At 45.0% G+C, this 12,571-nt stretch overlaps 1 protein-coding gene across 5 annotated transcripts in view; it reads left to right on the forward strand.

Annotated features, from left to right (window-relative positions):
- Nucleotides 1-12,571, forward strand: part of DAB1 (DAB adaptor protein 1) — a 1,085,079-nt gene that overhangs the window by 618,447 nt on the left and 454,061 nt on the right.

Here is a 12,571-nt window from a genome sequence, read left to right on the forward strand (position 1 = left end):
GCAAAATTCACGGCCTGTAATAGCTATGCTGTATATTCTATGAATCTGCAAAGCAGAAAGCTTGTTTGGAGAGAAAGAAGGAAAGACTTTCCTAATGAGAGTCTTGATTCTCTGCTTCAGAATCATTTCTTCATCCAGCTGAGCCCTGACTTCTGACAGGCACCTTTCTGTGCCCCTCAGAGATGGTAGAAAAGCAGAGCTTCATTCCAGTGAGAAAGATACTAAAGAAATGAACAGCTAACAAATAAACCAGATATTGTAACGAGTCTTCAGGAACAGAATGGACTCCCACCCAAAAATTGGCTCAGATGTTGAAAGTGATGATGCCACACAGACACCAACAAGGTATGAAAAGTTTTGTTACTCACATAACAAGGCTTCCTGGGGAGACCACGGCAGGCCTCCCAAACTGACGTGAAATGGCTTGAGAAGGGCAGGAAATGAGGTTGGTCTGGAGTTTGTATGGTGATTCGGGGGTAGTGAAGGGGTGAAGGTTCCACGACATAGGTAGAGGCTTCTGTGGTTTGAACCTCTTGCCAGTGCCGAAGGCTTTCTTATCAGCTTGCCCAGACGTGGAGCAGAAGAGGCAGGGCTGAGGCTTAAAAGCCGTCAGTAATCACACATGAAAAACTGCAATCAGACTCTTTACTACACTAGACAGTTTCAGGGAGCTGTGAGTTAATCCAAGTTATGAGTTGTTTTTAAATCCAAGTTAAAGCGGTGAAGAGTATCTGGAGTATGTAGGGTATGATGGCGTGAGGGCAATTCTATTTCTGCTAGGATGGTCAGATGAGGCATCTCTGAAGAGAGGACGTCTGAGTTGAGACCTGAGCGATAAGGTCAAAAGCTAGTCATTCAGCTAGGAGTGGCACGCAAAAGTCATCGAGGGTTTGGAAAGTGAGCTCAGCTGATTCAAGTGGAAAGAGACTACCGTGTAAGAGAATGGTATGAGGGAGTGAGAGTCAGGACAGGTGATGGTGATGATGATAATGACTACTATTAAGTTTAGCAAGGAGAAGGTTCAGATTGCTGTATTCAGATGTCTGAAGTGCTGTTTTATAGTAAAGAGCAATCTGGTTCTGTTTGGCTCCTGCGACAATGAAGTTACAATGAAGGAGTAGAATTTCTTGTGCTCAATATAAGAAAGGCCCTGTGGATAGTGAGGGCACCTTTAATAGGTAATGAGCTCTCTGTCACTGGTGGTGTGCCAAGAGAGGCTGGATGCCACTAGCAGAGGGGATTCCAGCTGAGCGGCTGCGAGAGCTGGACCAAGAGGCCTTTAAGGTCCTTAAATTGTTTTCAGCTCTCAGAGTCTAATCTTCAAGGCAGGAGGTGCTGGAAGAGGTGACTGGGAAACTTCAGAGAAGAATGCGGAGAAGGGTGCCCTTTCCTGCCTTGGCTGTCATTGCTGCCTACGCTGGCTACTGCTAGCTTCTTTCTAAGCATAGCTGTCTGAAGAGCTACGGGGATTTCTGTTTAAACACTACCAATTGAAGCCTAGCTCTAGTTAGTGGCCTATTTGCATGTCAAATTAGGGTTCAAAGAAATGCAAATACAGAAGCTTATTTGCTTAGATAAATTTGCTTTAGTAACCTAGAGGAAACAGTAGGGTCTAAAACACTCAGACTGAAATTAATGGACAACTTTGGCCTCTCAGCTCTTCTTTCCTCCACCTTTTGCCCTTTCTTTTCCCTGTTTCAATTCACTTCTACTCAGCAAGCATTTAGTCTACCTCCTGGGTGGAAGGCACCCAGTTCGTGTACCGAAACAGGTAAGTCAGGACCTTTGCCGTCTGGTGGAAGAAATGGGCATAAAGGAAAACGTGGTTCGTGAATGCAAAACTGTTGTGTGATCATCGAGATCCAAATAAACAACAAAATAATTAAGCAAACAAGTAAATTAGTAAATGGCGCCTTCTACGCGTCTGCCCCTGTGCTAAGGACTTTGGAAGCCAAGGAGACTTGACCACCTGGCGAAGGCAGAGAAAGAATTCATCAGGCTGGCGCTTGCCTCCTCCCCTCTTCCACCTTTGACTAAGGCTGCAAACTCCTTGAGTGGAAAACCATTTCTCATTCATCTTGCTGTTACCAAGGACTGACACTTAGTAGGGTTCTCAATAAAGAATTCTTGAGGAGATGGATGAATAAATAAGTGGTAGCACTTGAGATAGACTCCGACTGGGGGTAGCATTTCCGTAGGGCACAGTGATCAGAAAAGCATTCTGATGAACGCTACTCAGGGAGCAAGGATCAGATGAGCGAAAGAGAAGGTGGCGTTTACAGGAGCCCAAGTGGTACGGCATGGTGCTTTACAAGCTGCAAGAAAGGAGTAGTGGGAGAGAAAGCAGAAGGAAGGTTGGAGCCTTCCTGAGGGGCTTGGAGAATTACGTGGAGGGATGAGTTTGCACTTCATTCTCTGGGAGATTGGCAGCCGTTAGAAGTTTTTGAGCCATCAGACGACAAGATCAGAGTAATGCAGCTTTATTGTTCTTTCCTTGTCATTGTATAAGCAGTAGCTGTCACGAGTGATTAAAGGACCATCTAGTGAGAGATCAAGTTTAGAGAAAGTTGAAACAGCAGCTAACCGTGGGGGTGTGAACACGCATTGCCATATTTGTGAATTTGGAGATTCAAAAAAGTCTCTAATGTCTCACAATATCGCTGGTATAATCTCTTTTTCTCTCCTTTCCTGACTATTATGCCCTGTGTACTTGTTTTTTAGACTCCGCGATGTTAATGTGTCCGGCCTAGATTGTCCTCTGGGGGAAGCCTAACCTCACACCCTACCTGGTGAGACGTCTTCATCGTTGGTCCCAATGTCCTGTCCCCAGGGTTTCCCGGAAGCCTCCCCTTCACTTACAGCACACCTCTCTGCTATGTGCCCCAGCCCCTGTGCAAGCTGTGTGAACTGTAACGCCTTCACGCATTTATTTATCTCTGCGCATCCTCCCCACCTGACATCTTGTGTGGAGAGAGACAGACTCCGTATCAGTGAAGCAACTTACGCATTCAATTCTTAGCCCTCATGCCAGCAGCAGGACCTGGCGTTTCGTGCTCAGCAATCTTCAGTGGACAGGTGGATGATTAGATGAAAGGTAGGGATGGAAGGAAAGAGAGAGAGAGAATTACGCTTCCTGGTAGAAAACCTCGTTAAAAAAATGCAGCCCATCACCTCAGTCAGCAGGGGAACCTGTTTGACTGTGAACACCCTGCGGCAAGGACCATGTCCTGCTTCTCACCTCTGCATGCTCAGTACCTAGCTCAGGGCCTGCACAAGGAAGGTGACCCACGAATATCTGTCGAAGGAAAGAGTAAAGGAATGAATGAACGGCGACAGGTGACCCTATTCAGGTGTATGTATTGGGCACAGTGGCCCGTAGGCTGGACACGTCCCACTAGCAATCTGGTTAATTATCCATTTCTCCCTGCCTTCAAGAAGTGGACTGTTGAGTCCAGCTGGTCCCAACACGTTGCTTCAAATATTGTATGTTGCTCTGAGGTCTCAATACCAGCCACGCCCTTGGTTCTGAGGACATGGAGGGGATGGTCGTGATGGTGATAAGCCAACAAATCTCGCCTCCCTCCTAAACGTGTCACCTTATTCCGGCATCATTGCCCCGTAATTTCTTACCCTTTTCATTGATAATCAATGTCTGAGTGTCTGAGCATCCTGCCACAGGCCTTGATTTTTAACCTAGGACTGATAAGAAAGCCGGGGTTTGGTTTTGGTTTTGGTTTTGGTTGTTTTTTGCTTTATTTTGATTGGGCTTTTCTTTTCCTTCTCAGAATAATCTCGGCATGGTTGTGTGGTTTCCTAGGTGCCTGAAGAGAGACACGCCTTGGTTTATGTCTGCTCATGGGGAGCTTTCACAGCGTTATGCTTCAAGACAACTGATAGTTCACCAGATAATGATAATCAAAGCAAGTAATTATACCTCACTTACGGTGTGCCAGGTGCTGTTTTAAATACCTTATACATCATAACTCATTAATCCTTAAAACAGCCCCATGTGAAAGATACTTTTATCATACCTATATTACAAATGAGGTGATTGAGGCACAGAGGGGTCAGGTTCCTGGTCCAGGCTGACAGAACCAAGAGGGATGGGCTGGCATTTGAGCCCAGACAGACTGGCCCTCGGAAACCTTTTCTCTGCGCTGTGCCGCACTGCCGGCTCTTTGATCTGACTCGTGATGTCTCAGGAACTTCCTCCCAGAGGCATTTACTTCACGCCGATGTACTTGGGCTGCTTATGTCCAAAGTGTTTGGAAGTTAACATCTTTCTTTTATTCAATGCATATTTATTGAACCCTAGCTATATGCCAGACACTGTTTGAGGCTCTCCAATGTATGTTAGTGAACAAGAGACAAATTCCCTGATTCCGTGGGTTTGCCTTCTCGTTTGGGGAAAAGAACAACAAGGAAAAACAACGACCAAAGCAAATGTAGATCTACATTAGGTCAGATGATGATACGTGTGATGGAGAAAAACCAAGAAAGAAAGGAGAGAGGGAGTGACAGTGGAGGCCGTTGGGAAGGCCCGTGCTGAGAAGGTGACAGTATGTAGACGGGAAAGCAGTGGGGTCCTCAGAACCTGCGGGAAGGGTTAGTCAGGCATAAGTGAGAGCAGGTGGGAGAGTTCTCGGGTGGGGTGAGGAGGGCTCAGGTACAGCAAGGACGCTGACATGGCAGGAGCAAAGTGAGAGCATCACTGATAATATGGCGGAAAAGTTATACAGGTTTTATAGTCAGACAAACCAGTGCTGCCGTCTGAGCTCAGCTGCTAGTTGTGTCATCTTGACAAGTTATGTGTATCTTCAAGCGTTGGTTTTCTCATCTGCAAAATGATGCTACCAATTTGCTAGCAGGAACAAAGGATAAAGTACAGCAAGCCTGGCACAGAAATGGGAGACGCAGCCCTGCTCTGTCCTGTCTTTGCAGGTGTCCCCTGTCCCCAGAGAGTCCTCACAGAGAGCCTCCATTTTCGCCGTCCATGGAAATAGGTCACGCCCCAGGAGGCAGGACTCCTCAGGCCCCATGGTCTCCTGAGGCCCTCTGAGCACCATGCCCCAGACACCAACCGGGCATCTCATTTACCTTCTCATTGCTTTCAACAGGCCACAGAGAAAACTGGGGCTAGGCAATGCTTTCGGCAAGATTATGCCACTGGCTGCCAAGTGAAGAATGACTTGAGCTGTTACAAACAAACAAAACAAAACAGTTTCCAAGATGTAGGCCTTTTGTTTGTGTGAACAGGGACATGAGCAAACACCGGCATGTTTCCATTTGAAATAGCTTCTGGAGTAATTGCTAGCACTGCATTCTCTAATTACATAATGTCTGTCTTCTTTGGCAGTGACCTTGGTATTGTCTTTGGTGTGAAAAACATGAAGTCTGGGATTCCACACACTTAGCCTAGTTAGCTATGTTGTTACCTACTTCTTGGAGCCATCCAACTCAATTTCTTTCTCCTTTTCTTTTTAGGTGTTAATATTTACTAATAGATTCAGAAAGGGTTCAGATACATTTGTAGGTGACAGATTTATTAGTTCCACAGATATTCTTAGGCACTAACTGTGTGCCTAGTAGGATGCTAGCTCCTGCGAATGTTCAGAGCTGTCCAAGCCCCTCACCCTCAGGAAAGTTGCAAGAGACAGATGTATAAGAAATTACAATGCAGTAAGATCTAAGATATAGCTCAGTGCTGAAGAGTATGAACTTTGGAATTAGACAGTCTAGGGTTTGATTCCCTGATTCCACCTTATTTTGTGACCTTGGGCAAGTTGCTTAAATTCTCTGAGACTCAGTTTCATCATGTCTGCAGTGGCGGTCATCATTCCTACCACCTAGTGTGGTAGTATGGGTTGAGTTAAACAGTGTTTTCAAAACACTTGGCACTACACCCGGCGTAGAGTAGGTGCTCAATAAATGGCAGCAATTGTAATTATTACTAGTGCTGTGAGAGAGATAGAAACAAAGAGTGTGAAGGCACAGAGGAAGGAGTGACCATCTCCTGAGGGACAGCAGCACAAAGGAGGTGCTATTTAAACTGGATTGGGATGATAGAGATAGCTTTGCCAAGTGAAGAAAGAGAGGGGAGGCATTCCCAATAGCTGGGTGGAGGTGTGGAGATGAGAGTGTGTTAGTTCATTTAACAAATATTTATTGAGCTGCTACCATTGTACTAAGTTTAAGGAATGTACAGTGAACATGATGAGGTCTTGCCCTCAGGGGACTTCTATTCCTTGGTGGAGGACAGACCATAAACTAGAAAAAAAAAAAACAAGGTAACTAATAAACAAACAGTAGCTTGTTGTGATAATGCCTATGAAGGAATTAAACAGAGTCATATCAAATAGAGTAATCGAGCACTTACGCATACAGTATTATTTTAGCTAAGGTGGTCGTGGGACGTCTTTCTGAAGAAGGGATGATTAAGCTGAGCCCTAAATGATAGAATGAGGCAGCCAAGGACAGAGCTGATGAAGAGCATTTCAAGCATAGGAAACAGCAAACACATAGGCCCAGATGTGGGAAATGACTCGCTGGTTTGATCAACAGCGAGAAGCTCCTTGCAGATGCAACATCATGAGCCAGAAATGTGGCACTTCCTGGGACCAGGGAGGTAGGAAGAAGCTTGCTTTTATTTTGTTTTTGCTTTTGTTTTTCTTTTTGCCATGGGAAGCAATGGGAAGGGTTTCCAGTATGGAAGGGACACAAGTGATTTATATCTATTTACAGGGCATTGTGGCTGCCGTGCAGAGCATAGGTTGCAGGGGGCTTGAATATAAGCAGAAAACCAGTTAGGGACCATTGCAGTCATCCAGGTAAGAGATGGGTTTTATTTTGCTTTTAAGAGTGGAGACATGAGAGCATGTTTGTTGGGCAATGATACTGATCTAGTAGTGTGGGAGATTAAAGACGCAAGAGAAGGAAGTTATGTTCAAAGGTTATTACAACCAACCAAACTAGGCTGGTTAATGAAGTTGAAGTGGATATAGATTTGGGAAGTTCACCCAAGAGAGTTTGAAAATAGATTAGACTGGAAAAGAAGGAATGTGGAAAAAGGGAGAAATCAAGGATGACTCCAAGGGGTTTTGCTTAAGCAAGAAGGTGCCATTTACCTAGATGAGGAAGAGTGGGAGAGGAGCTGGCTTAAGTGGCTATGAAGAGCTTCACTGAAGACACATTAAATTTGAGACCCCTAGTAGAAGAGCAAATGATATCTAGAGCTCAGGATATTGGTCTGTGGTAGCAATTTAAACTTGGGAATCATTAGCACTTAGGTGGTACTTAAAGCCACAGTGAGCTCACTCAGGGAGAATGTGTAGATAGAGAAGATACAAGAGCCCCAGGATTCAGGAGAGGAAGAGAAGGAACCACCCAAAGAGACAGAGAAGGAGAGAACAGTGAAGAGAGAGGAGACAGAGAAGCAGAGAACAGGGAAGTAAGAGGAAAGCCAGAGGAATGAAACTGTGTCAGCCAAGAGACGAGAGCAATTCAAGGAGGCAGTGGTCAGATCTGGAATCCCACTGACAGGTAAAATGAGGATAGAGAGGGGTCCATTGGCTTTGGCAACATGGAGGGCACTGGTGGCCTTGGGAGTGGTGAGAGTGGAAGCAACTTGCAATGGGCTAAAAACTTGAACAGGAAAGGGAATGGCACTTGTGTCTGTAGCACTTTTGCTGTAAGTTAAAAAATCTGAGGTTAAAAAGACAAAATATTATCATTTGTGAATTATGAAGCTATGTGTATAAATGTTTCTTTGTCTTTTTACATTTCTGTCCTTTTCACTTCTATTTTCTGAAAAACAAAACGAGTAATGGGAGTGAGACTATGAAAACAATGACACAAACAATTTGTTGGAGAAATTTGGCTCTGAAAGTTGCAGACATGAAGCAATGAAAATGGGAGTCAGGAGAGGTTTTGTTTGTTGTTTTTGCTTTTAAATGGAAAATATGTGCATGTTTGGTGCTTGATTGATGATGCAAAAGAGAGAGGTTACATTTAAAAGACTGAAGTCCTTAAGAGAGCAAGAGAGAAGGGAGGGGATGCAGAGGTGAGTGGTGGGGCTGCCTTTGATAGGTGTAGGGCTGCTGTGCCCAGGGAGTGGAGGGAAGGCCAGGAGCACAAGTACAGAGAGGTGAGGGTGCTTTGTAGCGTTGCTGTGGGAAGGCGACAGAATGCTCTGGTGGCTTCTATTTGCAGTGAAGTATGCGGTGAGGTCATCCTCTAAGAGGGCGAGGGTGTGAGCCGGGAATATGGGAGGGGTGAGGAGAGTGAAAAAGGTATGAAATGGCTTTCTCCAGGAACGGGAAGGTTCATGTCCTGGGGGAGGACAGAGCGGAGCTGGCACTAGATCACACGTCTCCGACTCCTGATCTCGAGTGGTTTCTACTCAGCCACGTTCTTCTCATGCACCTCAGAAGTTACCTGAGTTCCACACATGGTCCTTCGACATTGCCGGCCCACAGTAAACGTTTGCTGAGTGCGTTGTATAGGGGGTGGCAGTGCAGTGCTGTTTTAAGGAAAAAGAATAAGGACAGTGAGACTCACTGAGCATGTGTTACAGGTTAGACTTAGACGCTATGTCAGGCTCTCCACCCACAGTATCTGATGATGAGGTTTAGCGACGAGAAAACTGAGCATCAAAGAAGCAGAATCACTCCATGCATGAATGTCCCTGTCTCAAGGAATTTATGATCTAGGAATCTAGCTAAAGAGAGAAATTTCATACACAAGTGAGTGGAGTAGCGGTCGGCAAAGTGCAGTGGATGGGCCAAATCCAGCCCACATCCGGTCTGTGTTTTTGTAAATAAAGTTTTATTGGAACACAACCATTCCCATTTGTTTACATATTGCTTTGGGCTGCTTTTGCACTACAACAGCAGAGCTGAGTAGTTGTAACAGGGTCAGTATGTTCCGCAAAGCCTAAAATATTTATCTGGCCCTTTATAGAAGATAGTTTGCCAACTCATATGATAAAGTACAAGAAAAAGGTGCCGAGATTGAGAAGATGCAGCTGTTTCTTTCGGTAGTGATGAAAGGCTGCTTCACAAAAGCAGTGACATTTGAATTCCCCCTAGATGGATCATTCCTGCATAAAACAAAGAATTTTTAGCCTTTCCTGTTGCCAGGTACCATTCTCGGTGCTGAGGCTACAACAGTGAACAAAATAGCTAACAGTCCCTGCTCTCATGTGGATGGGTAGGAGTTTGAGAGATGGGAATAGAAGGAAGGACATTGCTGTTGAGGCAGAGCTGGAGCAAAGGCACGATGGTTGGAATGTTCAGGGAAAGTTTCAGAAATAGGAAGCAGTACAGCTTGACTCAAAGGATGTGTGGGGGGCGCAGGAATGAAGGACCAGACCGTCAAGTGGCAGTTTTCAAAGTGTGGTCCGCAGACCATCATTAGAATCACCCAGGGAACTTGGTGACAATAAGTGTCCTTGCACCACAGTCCAGACCTCCTGAATCCAAATCTCTGCGGGAGGACCCAGGAGTCGGCGTGTTTAATAAGCTCTTCAGATAACTCTTAGGCTCATGAAATGTGTGAGTCATTGTGGAGGAATGGAATCAGATTCAAAAGTGTGTGTGGGGGGGGGCTGGCCCCGTGGCCGAGCGGTTAAGTTCGCGTGCTCCGCTGCTGGCGGCCCAGTGTTTCGTTGGTTCGAATCCTGGGCGCGAACATGGCACTGCTCATCACACCACGCTGGGGCAGCATCCCACATGCCACAACTAGAAGGACCCACGGTGAAGAATATACAACTATGTACTGGGGGGCTTTGGGGAGAAAAAGGAAAAAAATAAAATCTTTAAAAAAAAAAATTAAAAAAGTGTGTGTGTGTGTGTGTGTGTGTTGGAGGGGGTTGTCCGCAGAGGGAAGGAGGTAGGAAAGAGAGTGAACACCCCCCATTTAAGACAATTTAGTATCCACCACTGGAATTCAGACTTCTCTGGGTACATATGCCAAACCCATGGATGAGGTCACTTGTAAATGGGGAAGTTCATTTACAAAAAAGACTGTGCGGCCTCCTGGAGGAGAGCTCAAACTTAAGGGCAGAAGGAGAGAAGAGGACTTGGTTGATGCAGACCCCCCTTATCAGAGGGAAAGAATGCTGCTGAGTGCATTGTGAGGACAGCTGCCAGATGAGTCCTGCAGCTCAGGCATGCATACCTTTCTTTTCAAGTAAAGGCTGATATAGGGCCAGCTCTAAAGTGTGTGCCCCCCGTCACCGTGACTGTCCTGGAGAGGTCTGCAGTGGAGGTGGAAACACAGCACATGCACTTAAAGGAGAAAAATCAGAGGCCAAATTAACAGTATGGGTAATTAGGTGGAGGTGGGTGGCCAGGAATAACTTCGTGAGTTAGGTGGGACATAACCTTTAAACAGAGGAATGAAGAAGTCTATCCAAACAGCAGAAATTGCTTGAGCAGAGAGGCCCATAATCAGAGACAGCACATGTGTACAGTAATGAGTGGATCAATTTGGCTGGCATAGAAAATTCACACAGGGCAGTAATAGGAGCTAAGTCTGGAAAGGTTGTTTAGGACCAGATGGGGAAGGGTCTTGAACGCCAAGCTAAGGATTTTGGCATTTATCCTGGAAGCAGTGGAGAGCCGTTTAACTTTTTCAGCAGTGGGGTTACAGGATCAGAACTGCACTTTAGGAAAATTAAACCAGTGGAAGAATGGAAGATAGATTACGGATGCGAGAGACTGGAGGTGAGGAGAGTAATTAGGAGATCACTGGAAAGACCCAAGTGAGAAATAATGAGGACCTGAATAAGGCAGAAGCAGTGGGGATGGAGAGGAGAGCAAAGAGGCTTTTGAGAAAAAGCACAGATAGAATCGACAGGAGTTGGCAACTGAACAGAGAAATGGAGCATACCAAGGGGAAGACTCCAAGACCAGTCTAAAGTTTCCTGCCTGGATAACCGTGGAGACACGGTGTACTTCACAGAAACTGAGAGGACAGGGGTAGACAGGTGGGGAAAGTGTAAGGCCTGTTGGTTTGAAACCCTAGAGGGCCAGCAGAGCGGGTAGTTAAAATGGCAGGACTCCAGGGGGAGGTCAATGGTGGCGAGATGGGCATGCGCAGGAGTTCCCTTCCTGTGTGGTTGAGCAGAAGGCCATTGATTGGACTCAACATGGTAAATCCAAAGTTGCTATTCTTTCTCTCTCCACACACACACACACACACACACACACAGATAGTCATATGCTGACTCAATAAATGTACACTGGGAAGAAAATCTTGGGTTGCATGTATAGAGACCAGTTTTGTTCACTTCACCCCATGTGGTAAAACTCATGCCAGAAGCCCAGAAAACATAAGGGCGGGGGGAACCCCTGATGATAAAACAGTGTGAGTCTACCAGGGAAGAATACTCAAAACTGGTTAGAATCCGATTTCTTTTCCAAAGTTTCATTTCTAAATACCTTAAAAAAAAAACCTTAATCAATGCTTCAATGGAAAGAGTATAAATGAAGTTGGATATTGATGTAAATTTTCCCCTTTTCTTCCATCTTTCCTTCTTCTTTTTCTTAACAATGCAATGCAAAATCAAACCATTTCAGCAGCCCTGCTGGGCTCACGAGGACTCTGGCACGGCAAGAAGTGCTTCCCCGAAGCGAAAGTTACCAAGCCAAAAACTCAGTGAGAGGCGCCTCTGAAGGAAAAACAGAGTGGAAAATGAAACCTTGTTCCAAAACTTATTTCTTATTGTGGACAAGGAAGTTGTTCAAAAAATTCAGTAGTCACTTCTAAAGCAAGAGCATCGAAATCAAAACATTAAGTTAATCAAGAAACCTAGAAGTGCAAGAATTATGGAAGGAAATAAAAAAAAAAATTCAGCTGGAACACACCTAACCTGCAGCGTGGTCTTCATTGACCCTGCTTCAGCCATTTTGCTCAGATTAAATTTTCCACAAGCGACTGTCCTGCCCCATTGGGCTTCTTTCATTTTCAGACCTGTGTTCTCCACGGGACCTGCAGAGAGAGAAGAGCTGTGAGAGGAGCAGTTAGGCAAAACAGTATAAATATAGGCAATGACCTTTCCTAAAAACCCTAGCTAAAGTTCTGTCTCCATTTGGGACCCAGTGTTTGAAAAAGCACTTGTGGTTGTTGGTTTGGATAAAGGGATGAAGCTGAAATACAATTATAAAGACAAACTGATGAGGGAAACACAAGTTAAAAGATACAGCTGGTTTCACCATTAATAGCCTTTGGAAATGTTGTGGTTTCTTTTCTCCAGTCGTTTTCTCTGCCACTTAATGAGAGCCCATTATATATAAAATTTTTCATACTGCTTTTCACTAAGCATTGTAACATAAGCACATTCCCATGCCATCAAAACCTTTCTGCAAACCTAATTTGTAATATCTTCATTATATTCCACTGTGTGAATATAATATAATTTATTTGACCATTCTGCTCCTGTTTAACATTCAGATTGTTTCCAGTTTTTTGGCGTATCAAGTATCTGTTGCTCTGTAGCTATCTAATCCTTAGGGGATAGCATCCTAAAGCTTAAGATGGCTTAAGACTGCATTTCTTTATTATTTCTCAT

Source organism: Equus caballus, chromosome 2 (assembly GCF_041296265.1).
Source record: "Equus caballus isolate H_3958 breed thoroughbred chromosome 2, TB-T2T, whole genome shotgun sequence".
Classification (NCBI taxonomy): Eukaryota; Metazoa; Chordata; class Mammalia; order Perissodactyla; family Equidae; genus Equus; species Equus caballus.